Source organism: Otolemur garnettii, unplaced genomic scaffold (assembly GCF_000181295.1).
Source record: "Otolemur garnettii isolate 467f Iridium unplaced genomic scaffold, OtoGar3 scaffold00026, whole genome shotgun sequence".
NCBI lineage: Eukaryota > Metazoa > Chordata > Mammalia > Primates > Galagidae > Otolemur > Otolemur garnettii.
The window spans coordinates 16518769-16538298 of record NW_003852421.1 but is presented as its reverse complement, the minus strand read 5'-3'; the positions used below and the strand labels follow the sequence as shown (position 1 = coordinate 16538298).

The window sequence follows — 19530 nt, the reverse complement described above, 5'->3', positions numbered from 1 at the left end:
TCCAAATTACAATTAATCATATCACATTGCTTCACTTCCTCATTATCCACCCAATTACGAGATAAGAAAGCAAGGCGAAGGACAGGTCAACAGAGAGAGGGAAAACGGAAGTCTTCTTAGAAGGATAAGACTGTATCTGTCTTGTTCACTGCTGAATACACAGCATAACAGGAGTACAATGAATATCTAAGAATAAATGAATTTCTAAAGAACCAGAAAACAGAGAATTCATCTTGTTCATTTTATATATGAATAAACTGGGGTTCAGGAAGATTAAATGACTTGTCTACGACCACAAGGTGAGTTGGTTAGCCTGCATAAATAGAACACTCAATAGATGCTCCTTTAACATCAAGCAGCTTCTTATTCTTTCTTCTGCTTATAATACTTACTTCATAAGATCCAGAGATTTACATAGCCTTATTCCTTCAAAAATACAAGTAGAAAGTAGTCCCTTCCCCAGTCGAAGGTCTAACATTTCTGAAAATCCCCATAGCAGAATATATTTGGGGGGAATTTTAAGATCTAGTGGGAAGATAGACTAGGGAGACCAAAAGTAGAAAAAGAACCTATGGAAACCCCTGTCAATATTTTAAAACTTACCACAATAAAGACCTCATGCTAAATGAATAGACCATAAAGTGACATTTTTACCTTTTCCGTTCATAATGATGAATACAACACCTTTAAGGTTCTTAGACCATCCTTTGTTATCTAGAAAATTCGGGATTTCTCTTCTCCAGTTTCATTCAAATGTGAGTAAATTTTTTACTTGCAGCAGGTAAAATGCATTCTAACAAGCTTTCATTGTATTCAAATATTTTTAAGTCCAGTCCATACCTTTCTTACTTCATGACAGATTCCCATTTTCTGAGGGCCCACCAGGTCCCAGGGATCCTTTCAACGCAGCTTCTTCCCTGTTCTCATATACAAGATAATATGTACCACAGCCCAAAAATATCTCTCTACAGATCTTTTGAAAGGTTGAAACCTCTACATATTAATAGCCATTTTTCTTCCTTTTTAATTCTCAACCCTCAATTTCCTCTTTTCTAAATTATCTCCAAAGACTGACTTCAATATACCTAAGCGAAAAAACTCTGATTCTGAAAGACCTGTTAAAAGTAAATTTAATATAATCTACTTAAATTTCACACAAAGAGAAGTTGCATGGGGGGAATCTCCAAAGTTAGTACCTAGTTTTATATACAGAGAAAAAAAAATTCCTTACTCCAAAACAGCATAGCACCAGAATTAAGCATTCTAGAGACTGGCAGTCAATGCTAATTATTAACATGACAGGCTTCAACTTATCAGGTGGTTCATAACCTACACCAGTAATGAAATCTAACTCACTCCAAATGTGCTTGAGCAAAGTAAAAACATTTCTTTGGCGGGTGACAGAAAGAATGAGGAGTTAGGAAGAAATACTCAACACTGGCCAGAGGCCTCAAGGAATCACCAGCAAGAACAGGAGAATTAAAAGAATCAACTGAAGAAACTAACAAAGAACAATGTGCCTATTTTACTCAGTCTCTTTAAGCATGAAATCTATAGTTAAGTGCCCATGAAACACAACAGTTATAAAAGCCCAATAAGGTCATTTACTATGGTCAGGTTCATAAAACTGTCTCAAAAACTTATAAAAGAACTACAGAAACTAAAAAAAGCTAAATTTAATTCTCTTAGGTGGCAACAAAGCATTTAATATTTTACCTGTACATCTAACAGTAAAAACAAACAACACAAATGAGAAACCACCTCGGTACTCATTATATAGTTTTACTCGTCTCTCATGAATGACATGGATAGCGACATAAATTTGGCAAACATTAATTGAATGTTTATTAAAGACTAAATATGGTGGTAAGTACTATGCACACAAGGAAAAGGTACTATTGCTGTACTCCAGGTCAGTCGACTCTAATAGGAGACAAATATACAGACAAGTAATCTCAATAGTCTAGTAAGTGCTACAAGAAGAGAGAGATCTCTAGTCCCAGTGATGTGTATTGAGAGAAAGTTTGATTTAAGGGGCAGGGTAGGAAGGAGTAGAGTCTAAAATGTTCAAGGATTTCACACCTGACATTTCTTAATACAGTGCTTTATTTACTTCTTTCAAAGTAAATTAACAAACAAAACAGTTTATTTCAAATGCAAATCAAAGTCACAAGGAGACGTCGCTTCATATCTGCTATGATGGCAATAATAATAAAAACAATAATTGTAATGATAAAATAGAAAGTAACACATGCTGGCAAAGATACGGAAAAATAGAAACTTTTTATATTGCTGGTAGGAATATAAAATAGTATAGTCACTGTGGAAAACAGTTTGACAATTCCTCGAAAAGTTAAACAAAGAATTGCTGCATGAGCCAGCCATTCTACCACTGGTCATATGCCCTAAAATTTGAAAACAGGTAATTCCAACAGATACTTACACACAAATGTTCCTAGTGACTTTTCACAATAGCCAAAAGGTGGAAATGATCCAAATGCCCATCACTTGAAGAATGGATAAATAAAATGTGGTATATCCATGCAATGGAATAATATTCAGCTATCAAAAAGATGTATGTACTGATCTATGCTACATGAATGAACCCTAAAAATATGTTGAGTGAAAGACATCAGATGTGCAAAGTTACATATTAGCTGACTCCACTGGTATGAATAATCCAGATTAGGTAAATCTACAGAGTTAGAAGATAGATTAGATTACTGGTTGTCAGGCTCTGGGGGGCAAATCAAGAATATCTGATTAATGGGTATGAGGTGTCTTTCGTAGTATATGAAAGAGTCCTAGAACAAGATAGAAGTGATAGTTGCACAACATTGTGAATGTACTAAATGCCATTCAGTTTTATACCTTAAAATGGTGACATTTTGGGTATGTGAACTTTGCCTCAGTAAAAAAGTTTAAACATTTTTCAAAAGGTTATTTCATAGATGAAAACTAAAAATCTGGAAAAAGATCAATTAGTTCACCAATGATCAAATCTGGTATCCCAAGACCCCAAATCTTCCCATCCCTAATCTGGTATTCCTTCTCTGAGTCATTCCATTCTGCTTCCCTGGTCACCAAGAGGCCGACTCTCATATATCCTATTTTGCTTCCTCTCCTAATTAACACTCACCATCACAAAAAGATGCACAAGAGAGAAACATAAAACTAAGAGACATTTAAGGAGATGAAAATGGATTAAATACATGTTCAAATCAAACTTCAGTAAAGTTACCAGTTAACTTCAGGGACTCAAATTTAAAACATTTAAATATAAGAGTGAATTTTCTTTATTAATGTTTAATAGTAGCTAACAGCTACAAACCATTAATTGTCACAATAACCCTATACCTCATTTTAGAGAAAGGAATCGCAGGCTGAAAGGTTTGAGAAACACTTATTAGTTATGCCAAGTACATTAATTTAAATGTTACCAAGTGATTTTCAGATATTTTAGTTGATCAGGGTCTTTTAGATCAAGATGAGATCAAAAATGGGGACACAATAATTTCAAGATAAAGAAGCATTACACTTTCAGATGAAAGGCCAAAGATAAGGGGGGAAAAAATCCCTCCTAAGTGTAAATATTATCTACAGAAGAGACATAAATAATTTATGAGAAGCTTCTGTAGAGGAAGAAAGACAATGAAATTACATTTAAGGTATGTACATAAATTATTATTTTGCTTCTCTAGAAAGTTTATTTTACCAAAACTTTTTAAATATTTGAGTTCTTACATCAATTTTACTCTTGGTCTCCATTACTCTGTATTCACCATAAAGTCCTAAATTTCTCAACCACACATAGTATTTTCCTACCATGGGGACTTTCAGATACATAACCCTCAAAGGTCAGGGAATAGAAAAACAGATATAACAAAGTGACTTCCCTCTTTTAAAAACTGCCTATGACATCTAGTTTTCGTTCTTGTACTATTTCTCATTGAAATTAAAGAAAAATCATGGAAAAAAAACAAAAGATGTTAATAAGGCCTTGTTTAATAAAACCAATGACCCAATTCTCTTTCCAAATTAAAAGATGACAGTACTTACTATTTTCAATCAATGTTCAGACATAACAGTCTTATTAAAATTATGTCTATTTTATAATTTCCTCCATTACTAATGCATGCTTAAAGAAATTGATTCTGAGATACATTTTTCTTGTTCTTTTCCAGTCCTTGACACAGACTGGTGAGTGGTGCTATGGACTAACAAGCATATTCAACACAGATGATTGAAATTAAAAAGCTATAACATATTAACATACTGAGGCCATCCAGAAGGGTCATGAGGTAAGATCATCAGCATAAATTAGCGCATTATTACAAGGCATCTAAAGGAGCCAGACAAAATCTGCATGATAGATCTTTTATTCATAATGAATATAACTGTTTGATTGAATTTCTTTTAATCACAAGTATTATTTGAGGAAAAAATATTGCTGGTCCGATATCACATTTTACTACTTCACCCCTATCCCTGAGATGCAAATTTGAAATTATGGACAACCTGGGTGTGTATGTAGTGGTGGAGGGCTTTGGGGGGAACTTGTTGAAACCATTTTGTAACACTAAGCTGTCCTTTGTCAATTTGTCTGAAAACAAAGGTTTAAAAAAAAAATCATTATAAGTACATTTTTGCTTTTTCTAATTTTCCTAAAAAAAAATCTGAAAACATAAAGTCATTTAGGAAAATAAGCCTTTGTTATGCACCAAACTCAAAGAATTTTATATCTACAAAAAGAAGAGGTGAAATACCAATTCAGTCTCTTGTAAAGAATTAAAGCCCTGGTTTTGAATCTCTACAATAAGAATACCCTAAGAGTATGGCCTCTGACGTATTTAAATGTCACAACACATTCCCCTTTTATTTGTCATAACTCACAGAACCATAGTCAAATACTGTAAGAAAATGTCTAGATAATAGTGTTTAGCTACTGGAACTGTTGCTGAATAATCAAATCCTCCTTTAATTATGCATTTTTAAACAATCTGGACAAATCACATATGTATCATATGACTAACATCAAAGGCAGCAGGAATGAACATTTAATATAAACACATATACTCCCATCAGCACAAAACTCTAACTGCCAAGTGTGTCTTCACTCCCCCAAACTATATATTGAGTAATTCAGATAGTCACTTCAGATAGAAGGATGGGTTTTTAATGGAAAAAGATGTTAACTCTTTATTTCTAAGGCATAGTACCCTAAAAAGTGATTTTCAGGGGAAAATTAAAACTGAAATGATCAAGCTGTATTGACTCAAAACAGTTGCTTCTTTTAAATAAAGGAAATAATGGAAGTACACCTGAAATTATCTTGGATCTCTAAACTCGCCCAAAATAAAAGTCAAGCATTTCATGACAATAACAACAGAAACATTTTGTGCTTTTCTACTTCCAGTAAAAACCACTGGCATCTGCTGTTGCTACTGAAAAACAACTATAGACAGCTCTGACTGGACAAAAAAAAAAATCCTACTTGTCCTCTCTAGCACAGGTCATACTATTAGCCATAATATGTTCTATGAAGGGAAAATCAGGAGGTTTTCACCTACCTCTATGGGATGTGTATTTATCACATCCTTATAGATAAATAATCCTCACTTTAAGTCAAATTCATACTAATTTTTGCATTTCTCAGCTAGAGAAGTTACTTCCAGAACCTAGGTTCTCTTTTTATCACACTCCTGCCAGTAGGAAATTTAAACAATGAAAGGTTTTACTAAATTTTCAAAGGTACTATTAACATAACTTTCTATAATAAAATGGATAAACCCAGGCAGTGTGACTTAAAAGCCACACAAATCACTTATTTATGGCTTTATGTTTTAATCATTGGATTGTTTTTAAAGGCTTAAAAAAAATAATGCTTTTTGCTATGCAAAAGCAACTACGTTTTCCATGAAACATTAGCTGTCCTGTTTATATAAGGTTTTGTCATTAATTATACTGGATTACACAGAAGTTTATATCTACAAAATGATTGTTAAATATCTGAATTTCCAAACCACTTCAAAATAAAAATGAAACCTACATGAATTAAAGATCCATCTACAACACAAAATTAAATATAAAAAATATAACCTCAATTTAATATATTTGCAGATAACACACTTTTTCATAAAAAACCAAATTAAAATATTAAACCTAGGTAAACAGCGCCATCTTTTGGTATATTTAGGAATAAAGCTAAATTCTACAAAACACAAATGTAAAGGGGTAGAGCAAGGATTCTAAAACCATCAGTTTATAATTTCATAACATTTAAGCCTAATAAATACATTATTAGTTTAGGTTTTTTACTTTGTTTTCTGAGAGATAGGGTCTCACTATGTTGCCCAGGCTGGGCTTCGACTGCTGGCCTCAAGCAATCCTCCTACCTTACCCTCTCAAGCAGCTAGGACTGCAGGCACACACCACTGCATCCAGTAGGTTACCTATTTTTAAAATTATAAGTATTTCCAAAATCCAAGGAAACACTATCTCATGTTTGTTTTCACATCATTTTCATGAAGTTGGAGAATATCATTCCATTTTTAAGAAACTGAGGCTTAAGAAAATTTTAATGACTAACCCAGAAATCTGTTTAAAACTGTTAAGCTATCACTAGCCCAAAATGGCTACTTTTTATATTCTAACATTAATTCATTAAGTTTACATAATGAGCCAAATTATATAATTGTTTGCATTACAAGTAATGCACATATTTCTATATTACATAAGATTATGTAAAATAGTTTTATTGCTTTTACAGTATTTCTGTATACATTTGACTAGGAAAAGATGTTTATGATTAAACTATTACACAAAGAATACACAAACATTGACTCTATTCACATAGCTATTTACATTTCACAAATGCAAAAATTTCCGATCTCAATTCCTTTATTAGGTATATATCCAGAAAACCAAAAATCACATTACAACAAAGATACTTGTATCAGAATGTTTATTGCAGCCCAATTCATAATTGCTAGGGCATGGAAAAAGCCCAAATGCTCATCGACCCACGAATGGATCAATAAATTGTGGTACATGTACACCATGGAATACTATGCACACCATGGAATACTATGCAGCCCTAAAGAAAGATGGACACTTTACCTCCTTCATGTGTATATGGATGGAATTAGAAAATGTTCTTCTTAGCAAAGTATCTCAAGAATGGAAGAAAAAGTATCCAATGTACACAGCCCTACTTTGAAACTAATTCATAGCTTTTATAGGAATGTCATAACCTAATTATAGTCTTAGATTATGGGAAGGGGGGAGGAGGAGGTGAGGGGGGTAGAAGGGGGGAGAGAGGGTGATTGGTGGGGTCATCTCTATGGTTTATCTTACAAGGGTATAAGTGAATCTTTCTAAAAGCAGAATATGAACGTTTTAACTCAATAACTAGGAAAATGACATGAAGGTTACGTTGACCAGTTTGATGAGAGTATTTCAAAATGTATATGAAAACAGCACACTGTACCCCATGATTGCATTAATGTACACAGTTATGCTATAAGAAATTTTAAAAAAAACTTCCGATCTAATATGGTATTTTTCCTATTGCTATGCTAATGCAAAAAAATCCTCATTGAAAACTGCAAAAAATTTTTCCCCCTTGAAAAAAGCCCCTGTTGGGTATGGCAGCCCATGCCTGTACGCCTAACACTGGAGGCTGAGGCAGGCGCATCTCTTGAGCTCAGGAGTTCAAGACCAGCCTGAACCAGTGCGAGACCCTGTCTCTACTAAAAATAGGAAAATTAGCCCAGTACAGTAGGGAGCCTGTCATCCCAGCTACTCAGGAGGCTGAGGCAGGAGGATCATTGTTTGAGTTGCTGTGAGCTATGATGACACCACTGCACTCTAGCTGGGGTGACAGAGAGAGACACTGTCTCCAAAAATAAAATATAAAAGCCCTTACTTATGGCTTGCACATGATTTACACGTTACCGGAGTCACAAGATAAAAAGCTGCTGCAAATGAGATGGAAAAGATGAACTTCAAAGACTCTCCCTACAGCTTCTTTTCCTTAGTTTGATCTCCTCTTCGGTGTCCATAATATCATTTTCAACATCTTCCACTTCTATATTTTTCAGTAATTTTTCAAATAGTTTTATTAAACTATATTTATTCTAGAACAGCCTCAAAGGTCCTTGACTTTTGTAAGCCAGCTCACAATTCAGCTTTTACATGGAAAGGAGAAAATATTCTCAGTCACCTATTCTTGTCTTTGACTCACTTATTGCTAAGAATTTTACTCAAACTGCAGTCATCAAATTATAAAGCCGACTTTAAAATCACAGTTAAGACATAATAATTCCATCTTAAATTACCCAGTAACTCAATTAAAAAGAACAGGAAGAACGCAGCTAGTAAGATCACCACAATGGCTACAGAAAAACCTAAGGAGTGAAAACAAAGAGCGCAGCCGGAGGGACAAGCCCCAAGTCCTGCACCTTCTGTGACACGGAACTCTGTGGCCAGAGGCAGTAATTAGACCCTGACTCAGACTCTCCTATTTAGAGCTCATTGATTAGCCTTATCTCTTGTCCACAGTATAATCCAAGTACAGGACGAGACATGAAAATCGGCGAATACATTTAGAACTATCCCTAAATGTGATTTAGTGAGGAAGATTGAAATAACATGCTGAACAGTAAATTTCTGAAGGATTTCATTTCACCCCCAAGCTCTTTTTACATCTTTAGGAGGGCTGCACGCTCACCCTCAAGAGTAAACAGCATTCCAGATCTTCTCTAGAGACTTAATTTCCATCTCCTATTTCTGAGTGGAGGAAAATCCCATTTTGAAGGCCCTTAGTTTTACTTCTCTCTGCTTTATTCCCTGGGCAGAAAGGGGGAAAAGAATGAGAAGGCACCATTATTGCTCCCACCCTTTTATCTGCCCCTTTACCAATTATTGCAAATACTTAAGTGGACACAAGTAATACACAGTATCATTCCTCTCTCTCTCTCTCTCTCTCTGCAAGTACACAGGAACACACCCACATAAATGGAAATATATATATAACTATATTTTATTAAGTTTGAAGGAACATCAAAATTTCTAATACTGAATCCAATCCCATTAAATTGAAAGCAATTACAGCTTCCAATTTAATAAGAATGGATTAAATTAGATTTCTGATTCAATATAATTTGTAGTGACCATGACAGGAAAAGTGATAGTATGAGGATCTTATCCAAGACATGTCAAGACTATGCAGACTGGACTTGACAGCCACCTAAATAGGATTCCACTGAAAAACTCGAGGCTTCACACACACCCCTACATTTATTTAACCTTAGGAATATACTTTGTTACTCTTCCTTAAATATAAAAACAATAAAATCACTTCCATACTTTATATTCAAACAATGGTTCACCGCTACACCAAAAAACATAAATTCCTACCTCATGGCAGGTACCATGTTTAATGATAATAATAATAATACCAAATACACGTTGAATACTTTACATATCCTGACTCATTTAACCTTCAGGGAAGACTCCTGTTGTCATCTTCATTTAATGAGGATACTCGGGCCCAGTCATACTGTCATTTGCCCACGTTATATAGCTAATAGATGGCAGTAGCTGGTTTTACAGTCTGGCTGAATATTAATAACTGGCTCCAGTGTGTTCTCGCTCACTAAGCAACAGTGTCTCTGACATGTCAAAGGTAAAGATGGGTAACACAGAAAGAACTCATATACCATAAGATAGAAAATGTAAAACAGATAAATTACCCTGAGATGCGAACTAGCCGAGGTGTCTCTCTCTCTCTGTCTGTAAGCCGAGGAAAATAAACTAATGGCAGCTGTGCAAGTAAAGATACAGCTTATACAACGAGTTAAGCTCTAAAACAATCAGATTAGGCAAATGTATAGTTACGATTATCACCCGAAAAAGCCCTAAATCAACCATAAATAAGATACACATGAACCAGTGTATATATCACTATAAAAATTCTTAAAAACCCTTAAATTTGAGAACAACCAAGCCACAATGAAAGAAGGAAAGTCTCTACAAATGTCTGGACATTGAAATCATTTTCCCCTTAATTAACCATCAAACAAACACATGTTGGTCAAGTGGAAATGAGTGGGAAACTTTAAGGTGCAGTTTACTCTATTCTGTTTTAATATTATATCTCTTTAACAATAACGCTTTAATATGCCTAAATCTGAGGATAAATGAGACACACAGCTTGCATGCTGATGCCAAGTTTAGTTTTTAGTAAAGTAATAAAGGTAACAAATATTTGCCCTCAAATACAAAAACTCCCACTTTAATATGCTCCTATGGACAAAGGGGACAATGACCAGATTCTAGGAGATGCTCAGTCAAGGCAAAAGAGCAACACAGTCGAGCAGTAAGCCAATGGCTGAATAATTTCACATATGGTCTCCAGCCTGCCTACTGCAGGCTGAGATCTGCACCAGATCATGCTGCCTCTGAAAGGTTAATTTGTCCAATTCTTATTTTAAAAATTGCTAAAAATTTTAGGAAAATGAAATGAACAAATCAGAACAAAGTGTTAACTAATTTAATGATTTCTTACTATTTTAGTAGAATATTTGCAACATGAAATTCACTTTTCATGGCTGCATTGATCACGTAATGCAACACTGCCATCTGTCGTCCAAAAGCTAAAAACACATCATGTCTTCAATCCAAACCCACTAAGTTTTAAAAAAAGAACCAACAGATTTTTCCATATTCAACTGTCAACATCTCGGAAGTTTTGGGGTTTTTGCCCCCAAAATTAAAGAATAGAAAAAAATATATTTTTAAATGAAGCTTTCATGGTAACTCATTATCAGCTGCCTATTTTCTTAAAAAAAATTAAAACTAAAACACAGGCTATATCTAAATAAATTACAATTTTTTTTTTAAAAATTTCTAAGGGCAAATTTGAACTAGTAAGCAATTAACTAAATGTCAAGTTTCTGAAAGTCTGGGCATATGTTGATTTGTCTCTCATAAAAAATTATAAAATATTAAAAGTAGGAAATATACAGGGTGCCAAAAAAAGTATATACATTTTAAGAAAGGAAAAAACCGTATTAAAATTATAATAGACAAGTCATGTTTAACTTCTGCAATTATAAGAGGTGCTCAAATGTGGCTTGTATTTGTCTTTTGTTATTGGTATAATTATTATAATTATATATTATTATATATTTTAATAGCTTTTTCCTTGCTTAAAGTGTGTATGCATTTTTGGGGGCACCCTTTGTATTTTAAATTGTTCAAAACCAGAATGCCAGCAATTTGGAAATAATTAGGCCTCTTACCAGTTTAGCCTTCACTCCAGAGAAGTTTATTCACAAAAAATACAAGTACATGAGAATTGAAGTATTTCTCACACGCTACAAAAAGTGTGAACCAGACGTTGAAGTGACCTGAAAAGGTCAGGCCAACAGTTGAACAGGATGAAAAATGACCTCGAAGTTCACAAAGACAGACAAAAAAAAAAAGATGAACTTTTCCCATATCTTCACTAGTGGGAAAATTGAGAACAAGAGTTTAAGAACTTTACCAAAATAATTTATTTACCATAAGAATTATTAAGTAAGCTATTTAATCACTAATACTGGGCATTCGTTCTAGATACAATGCTAGGGAAGGAAAAATGAGGACTTGGAATCAAAATATTTTAGAATTAACAAGAGTGAATGAGATTTTTGTCTATCTCTTTAAAAGATGAAGATTCTAATCAGCAATACAAGTTCACTCTCAAACATAAAAATATTGCTTAGATGTTTTTTTTAAAAACTGTGGACACTATTTAATTTATATCAGTAACACACAACTTAGTACAAAATCAAAAGTAGTGCCATGTAGAACTTCGTTAGTTCAAACACAAGTATTTTGTGTTTCATAAAATGACAAAAAGAGGAAATTTCTGGGCCAACAGGATGAAAAATAACAAATTAAATATCTCTTTGCTCTGTGTGAAGAAAAAAGTTAGAATGCAGAGATGAGAAAAATCATCATGCAATCTATTTTTTTATTAAAGTAATGAAGAACGTTAAATATTCTTTAAAAACACCTTTTTGAAATGTCATATTCCATTAACACACTGCAAACTTTAAACAAAATCTTTAACATACAGAATTTAAATTGTAGGAACTTGAATAGAGAAGCCTATTCAGTCTTTATAATACATATAGAGCATAATGTAATTCCATATGGTACAAAAGGGCATTTCTCCCTTTTCTCAATCATCTCAGATCATTTTAAAACAAAGACAACATTTTTATAAGATCTTAGAAGTAAAACAGGTACATCAGGTAAAGGTTATGGGTAAATTTAATGTAAATGATACTTGATGAAGGTGCCTAAAATTTTTAACGCAAAATTTATAGGAAAAACATTGGTTATAATACACAAAAAAATGATGTAATATCTTTACCACAGCTCTTTTCTTAAGAAATGGAGCATGGGCTCCATTTACAAAGACATAACATTACTGTACTTCAAAAGGTGTATTTAGGCTTGGCGCCGGTGGCTCAAGTGGCTAAGGCACCAGCTATGTATACCTATCCAACCCAGGTCTGCCAAACAACAATGATGGCTGCAACCAAAAATAATAGCCAGGTGTTGTGGCAGGTGCCTGTAGTTCCAACTACTTGGGAGGCTGAGGCAAGAGAATCGCTTACGCCCAGGAGTTGAAGGTTGCTGTGAGCTGTGATGCCACAGCACTGTACCTAGGGCAACAGCTTGAGGCTCTGTCTCAAAAAAAAAAAGTGTATTTATCCCTGAGGCCACAAAGACAACTATGGTAGTTTTCCAGAAAGTTATGGCAATTAATTAAATGAATCAATGGACTTACACGTATCAAATTATAGCATTTTTAAGACCCTACTACATAAATGGTCTTTCAGGTACACTGGACATCCTTCCAAACGATGGAGTCACTCATTAAGAGACACATGCATGCAGACCACACACCCTACTTCATTCTCTTAACTTGATTGGCATTACAGTCTTATTTTATTTACAAGATCAAGTCTATTCTCTGCAATTTCCACTCTTAAAAATGTCTTTTAACCCCCTAAAATTGCTGCTCATCTTCCCCAACTTCAACCACCACATCTTTTACATTGTCATCATTCCCAAGCTAGTTTCCTCAACAAAAGGAAAATATGGAGTGAGGAGCAAATCCCTCAATTCCTTCTGAGATCACAAAGGAATTTTTCCTGGCTCAGGCTAGCCATTCTAGAACTCTAAGTATGAGATTCCCAAATGTTATTCACCCATAACACAAGGGCTGATCATAAAAAGGCTGTCTAGTTCATGCACTTACCGCCTGAACTCAAACAATGTTTATTATACACACCTCAATGCAGTGTGCCCACAGGCCTCATACGGCATTTAGAGATCTGGAAACCACTTTCTCTCTTCAAATCCTAACATTGTTGAGTTGTTTTGTTGTCTGAGCAGATAAAATGTAGGGAAGCTACCAAACCTATTTAAGACTTCTCTCTCCCCTTTCTCGAAAGCTGAGTCCACTGGAGAGAACTGACAGAACACAGCTCAGTTATCTAATAAGCACTGTCATCCCTGCCACAACTGGTACTTCACTTTTATTTTCTTAGGAGTCACTCCCTAGGAAAATGGCTACTTCCACTACCCTTGCACTGTCAGATCCTCAGCTTTGAATAAAATTCTCACCTCCCTAGATGAGAAAAGTGACAAAAGTGACTAGAAAAATATTAATATTTAATGAACAATAATTTCAGCTCATGCAAATATCCTAACATAAGAGTACTTCCACAGTAATCAGGGAGGAAAGGTGAGAGTGAATTACTGGCAAGTTAAAGGAAGTACTTTTAAATCATGATCTTGAGACTATAGTTTTGCAGTGCATAGACTGTGTGTGCACGCATGCATATGTGTGTGTATGCATCTATACGAGTAAAAGCTTATAAAATTAGCTGGAAATACAAATAGAAGGACATTTTACAGATCAACAGATACAGTTTCTATTTTAGTAACTGTTTAACTCCTGAGCCTTAGAACAAGGCTAAGCTTCAACCATATGTAAAACTGATGGTCCGCTCTTACATTACAGACACTCTGCACATGATCCGAGTACAATTTATTTTCACTATAATTCCAGATGCACTTTGTAACTGTTAAGATAAAAGGCATCACCTTTAGCTACAGAATAAAGAATGTCTGCAAGGAAACTGGGTTACATTAAGAAAAATATACTATTTAACACATGACTAAAGACCTCATTGTAAATACTTATTACGAATACATGTATATACAATTAGAGTATTTTAATTTTTAAAAGCTTCAGTTAAACTCTTTGTCCTGCTTTCATGTTTGGGTACATGCTATGTAAAATTAGCAATAGATACCAAAGTGTTTTAAAACCTATAAGACACTGTCCATACGTAAATAATTGTGGTGGCAGTAAAGGAGCAAGACGGCCAGATTACAGAAGCACATGTGAAAGCCAGTTAACAGTCCTGTGCAAGACAGTTGGTGGTTCTTTCATGGAATTCCACTAGAGGTTCAAGAAAAATGCAAAAGGAAGATTATTTATTTAGGTTCCACTGGGTGATGACTTTATATTTATGATTAAGGAGGCGAGAATGAACCAGGTAGCTTTCTGCTAACACTGCTATCTATTACTAAAGAAATAGCTTACTTCCAACTCCCAACTCAGCAGGGCAATTAACAAACCAAGCATGTTACTGTGGCACAAACTACAGTGCTATGTATTCTTCCTCTCCCCTCCAAAAAACAAAAAGAGGGAAAGGCTCCTAATAAGGGTCACATATTAAAAACAAAATCATAAAAGAGAAAAAAATGTTTAAGTATTGCAAAAACTATTCTAATAAAAGCCATTAATACTAGTACATTTATGTCCTGAACTGCCTTGAAAACATCACCCTGTAGAGGCTAGAGCAGAAAACATCACCCTGTGAGGCTGTGCAGACACACAAACCTGTGTCTCAGTGGCAGCTCCACACAGATTATTGTAACTGGATGAAGCATTCATCACGTCTTCCTTCTCCCTGCCGCAAACTCCTCATAAAACACACAGTAACCTCAGGCCAGTTATTCCATGTAATCCTTGCAACAATAATGCCTAACGAGGCTTTTAACCAATTCAACTTCCCTACCTAAAAGTGTGTAGAGAAATCCTGACTTCACTTAGAACTAGCCAGCCCCAAATATTGCATCATCTAAGAGAAGCATAATAGTCTACATACTTTTCACTTATGGATTTCATGTCTTTTGGAGACTTTGTATTTGGAGAAGTCAACTGCAAAGCTCTCCACAGAATTCATCCACCCCCAATCTTAATATATTTTATTATATAAGTGAAGATGCAAACATAAGATGTCATGGTCACCCATTCTTAAAACTGAATTAAGAAAACAGGCAGAGTTGTGTTTTGTTAAAGAAACTTTATATGTACTGATACTTGAATTATGTACTATAACCTAAGCCTAAGTCCACACACAAAAATGTAGCTGTACTAGCCTTTAAATCATACAGACTGCTAATACGGTACCTGTACATACTCTTCTGTAAACATTTCTATGTAGCAATCAAATATGTCCCATTGACCTCAGCCACAAAAATGTAAAACTACTTCAAATTAAATGGCCAGGACCAGATATGCTATATACTTTGGTGATTCCTTTGTAATACCACCTCCTAAAGCAAATAAATCCATGTTTATTTGCTTCTGCAAAGAGATATTAGTTTCCATAATTCAAACATAAGATGCCATATTCTGACTAACATTATCACAAAGCATTTCTAAAATATAAACTGTAAAAGCTCTTTTAATAAAGGTCCTACCCCCACTTTCCCTGTATTATAAAAAAAAGAAAACATCACAAGATTCCACATTTACTAAAATAATTTATAGGATTTAACACAGACTATGAAAGCTTTTCCATTGCCAAAAAATAATAAACCACTTGTCTACTAGAATCCATGGCTATGTTATTTTCTTACCTTCACACCTCCTAGCACTCTACCCTATAACACCTTATCATCTTCAGAGAATGTCTGCTGAATGAATTAACTATATACTAATATACAAAGAGGCTATCAAGAACTTTAACAATCCAGCAACTTTAAAATGTCTCTGAAACCATGAGCACGCAAGATAAGCACTCTATTCTGACTTGGATAATTATGAATTATGAATTAAGAATTCCTTGATGATTGGAAACAAGTATGAAGAATCCTCAAAGACCTCAAAATAGACCTTCCATTTGATCCCACAATCCCATTAGTAGGCATCTACCCAGAAGAATAAAATCATTTACTGTAAGGACATTTGCACTACGTTGTTTATCACAGCTCAATTTACAATCACCAAAATGTGGAAACAACCTAAATGCCTATCAACTCAGGAATAGACAAATAAACTGTAGTACACGTATATCATGGAATACTATTCAGCCATAAAAAAGATGGATACCTTACATCTTTTGTATTAACCTGGAGTTGAAACACATTCTTAGTAAAGTATCACAGGAATGGAAAAGCAAGTATCCAATGTGCTTAATACTCATATGAAGCCAGTAGATGATCTAATACACGCCCACTTAAGATAAAAACTCAATTCAACTCAAGGTGGAGTAAGAGGGAATGGGGCAGGGGGAGGGAAAGAAGAGAAGAGGACTGGTGTGCTCCCACTGAATGGCACAGTGTGGGGGTATATGGCACACGTCCTGCAGGCAGGACACAACCACAACAGGGTCTATACCTAACAAATCCAAACACTGTAACCTAATTCTTTGTAACCTCAAGTTAACCTGAAATTTAAAAAATAATAATAAAATAAAATAAATTTTTAAATTAAAAAAAAAAGAATTTCTTGATGAAATTAAGAGTTATGAGGTTCTAACTAAGGGCAATGGTTCAAGCCTTTAATGCTAGCACTCTGGGAGGCCAAGGCAGGAGGAATGTTTGAACTCAGGAGTTCCAGACCAGCCTAAGCAAAACAAGATTCCATCTCTACAAAAAAAATAGAAAAATTAGCTGGGCATTGTGATGGACACCTGTAGTCCTGGCTACATGGAAGGCTGAGGCAAGAGGATCACCTGAACCTAGGAGTTTGAAACTGCAGTGAACTTGGCCGATACCACAACAATCTATCTAGGGGCAACAGGGCAAGACTCTGTCTCAAAAAAGAGTTGTGAGGTTCTGAAGAGACCCAAAAAATGTAAGAATCACTGCTACTCTTTTAGAACTATTTTCAGAATCAATTGATATAATCAAAAAAGCCTAATTTTAACTAAAAGGGTATTGTTCAATATCATAGCACATACTTTCTCAACCATATTTGGCCTCAAATGACCTGTGACCATTTCTTACACTAAATCTACTCTCAAGGTAGGAAGATTTGCCATGAACAAGGACACTGAAAATAATTTACCAGCATCTCCAAAAGAAATAATCCGAAAAGAATAACCAAAGGATTGCTGGAAAAAGAAGTGGTCTATAAAAACTGGGTTACTTGAAGAACACATTCATAGAATGTATGCATTCAAGTCATATTTCTTTTAAAAGCCATGGTACCCACAGGGAAAGTTTAATTGCTTCCCATGATGCTGATTTAATTATAACAAGCTTCCACGTATCCATGATACAGTTAATTGTTCTGAGTTTTAGGGATTAACATCATTTCTCCTCCGTAGGTTTCATTCTTCAAAACAGAAGCAAGAGCTTTTTTTTTTCGAGACAGAGTCTCACTATGTCGCCCTCAGTAGAGTGCCGTGGCATCACAGCTCAGCAACCTCAAATTCTTGGGCTTAAGCTATTCTCTTGCCTCAACCTCCCAAAGCAAAAGCTATTTTAAAACAGTTTACTTAAAAGATACAAAACACCTTAATCCTCAAAATAAAAAGGGTCACAATTAACAACTAAATGCTCTAAGCCTTTATCAAGTTTTATTATGGAATAATTACATCTCGAATTCACACAGTTAAAAGTTAACAATTCCAAATACTGTATATGCTCACATCATCGTTCTTCTCCAAATGCTCAATTACTATCTATAGTTATTCTCTCAATTACTATCTGTAACTAGTAATTGAGAGATAGTTTTAATTTCTCTATTGTTTATAATTTTTAATCCTATACATATCTATATTTTATATCAATTACGCATTTTAATTTTAGATCTACATTTGGTTAACAAAAACATCATAAATAATGTTATAAACTCTCATTATTTCATAATAATGAAAGAAACCATTGGCATAGGCAATCCAGAAAGTATTAGCATCATGTATCTAATTAAAAATAAGATCTACAGAGATTTCCTTAATGTCTTACAGAAGTTAACATCATTGACACTTCCCGGGCCTACAACACCTAGACTAGTGGTCTTATAGTCTGCTGCATGTAAGCCAGACTAGAATTAAAAACTATGCATTTCTAAAGTGAGAATAATCAAGATTTTATAAAATTAATACAATATATGTAAGTAAAACAACTATATAAAAGTAACACAATACATTAGCAAAAAAATTCTTATTCAAGTAATTATTTCCTTAATTCTCCCTTTTTAACTATTCTCAAAAAAGAAACAAAAGTTAAGTGTGCATAAAAAAGCTTAATATTCTTGTATAAAAATATCAGGACTATTATTTTATACAGAAGAAAACGCTTATAAGGCCAAGCATAAACTGCTAATAGACTAAATTTTAAAATGTATTAGATATTTAATACCAGGTAGGAAAAGTCAACACCCGAGTTTTCTGTTTTAGGAAATTATCTTAAAGGCTATTTTTCCTTTAAGTGGGGTGTCTAGAGGTTAGAGGCAGGCCCACAGCCCCAGGCTGTTTTACTTAAGGTTATTTTTCTTAGGTGTAGCAGTTAGTGTACCAGTAATAGACATACTGACATCATAACCCCCTGATAAGACGCACTGAGGATATAATAACACTTCTGTGCTCTTCCGGCCAAAAATGTATAACCTCATTCTAACTACGAGAAAATAGACAAACCCAAGTTGAGGAACAGTCTACAGAAGAACCAATCATCAACATCTGCAAAAGAACCAAAAGCATCAAAGTAACATTGTCTTCAGAAGAAATAATGTTTTCTTTACAAATGGCAAGGTCATAGAAGACAAGAAAAATTAGGAACTGGCAGAGATTGGACAAGACTAAGGGAAGGTTACAACTAATCTATGTTGGGATTCTAGATCCTGGAACAGAAAAAGGAAGGTAATGGAAAAACTGGTAAAATTGAAGTAAGATCCTCAGTTCAGATAATGGTATTGCACTAAAGTTCATTTCCTGGATTATTAATTACAATTATGGAAGATATTAATATTGGGAGAAGATGAGTGAAGGGGACATATGAGCAAATTCCATAATTCTATTTTATGAAAGTCTAAACTTATCTCAATACAAGCTTAAGTTGTTTTTTTTTTCTTTTGAGACAGAGCCTCAAGCTGTCCCCCTGGATAGAGTGCCGTGGCATCACAGCTCACAGCAACCTCCAACTTCTGGGCTCAAGCGA

At 34.5% G+C, this 19530-nt stretch overlaps 1 protein-coding gene across 1 annotated transcript in view; it reads right to left on the bottom strand.

Moving 5' to 3' along the window:
• Positions 1-19530, bottom strand: part of CDKAL1 (CDK5 regulatory subunit associated protein 1 like 1) — a 654035-nt gene that overhangs the window by 611844 nt on the left and 22661 nt on the right. The window lies entirely within an intron of this gene.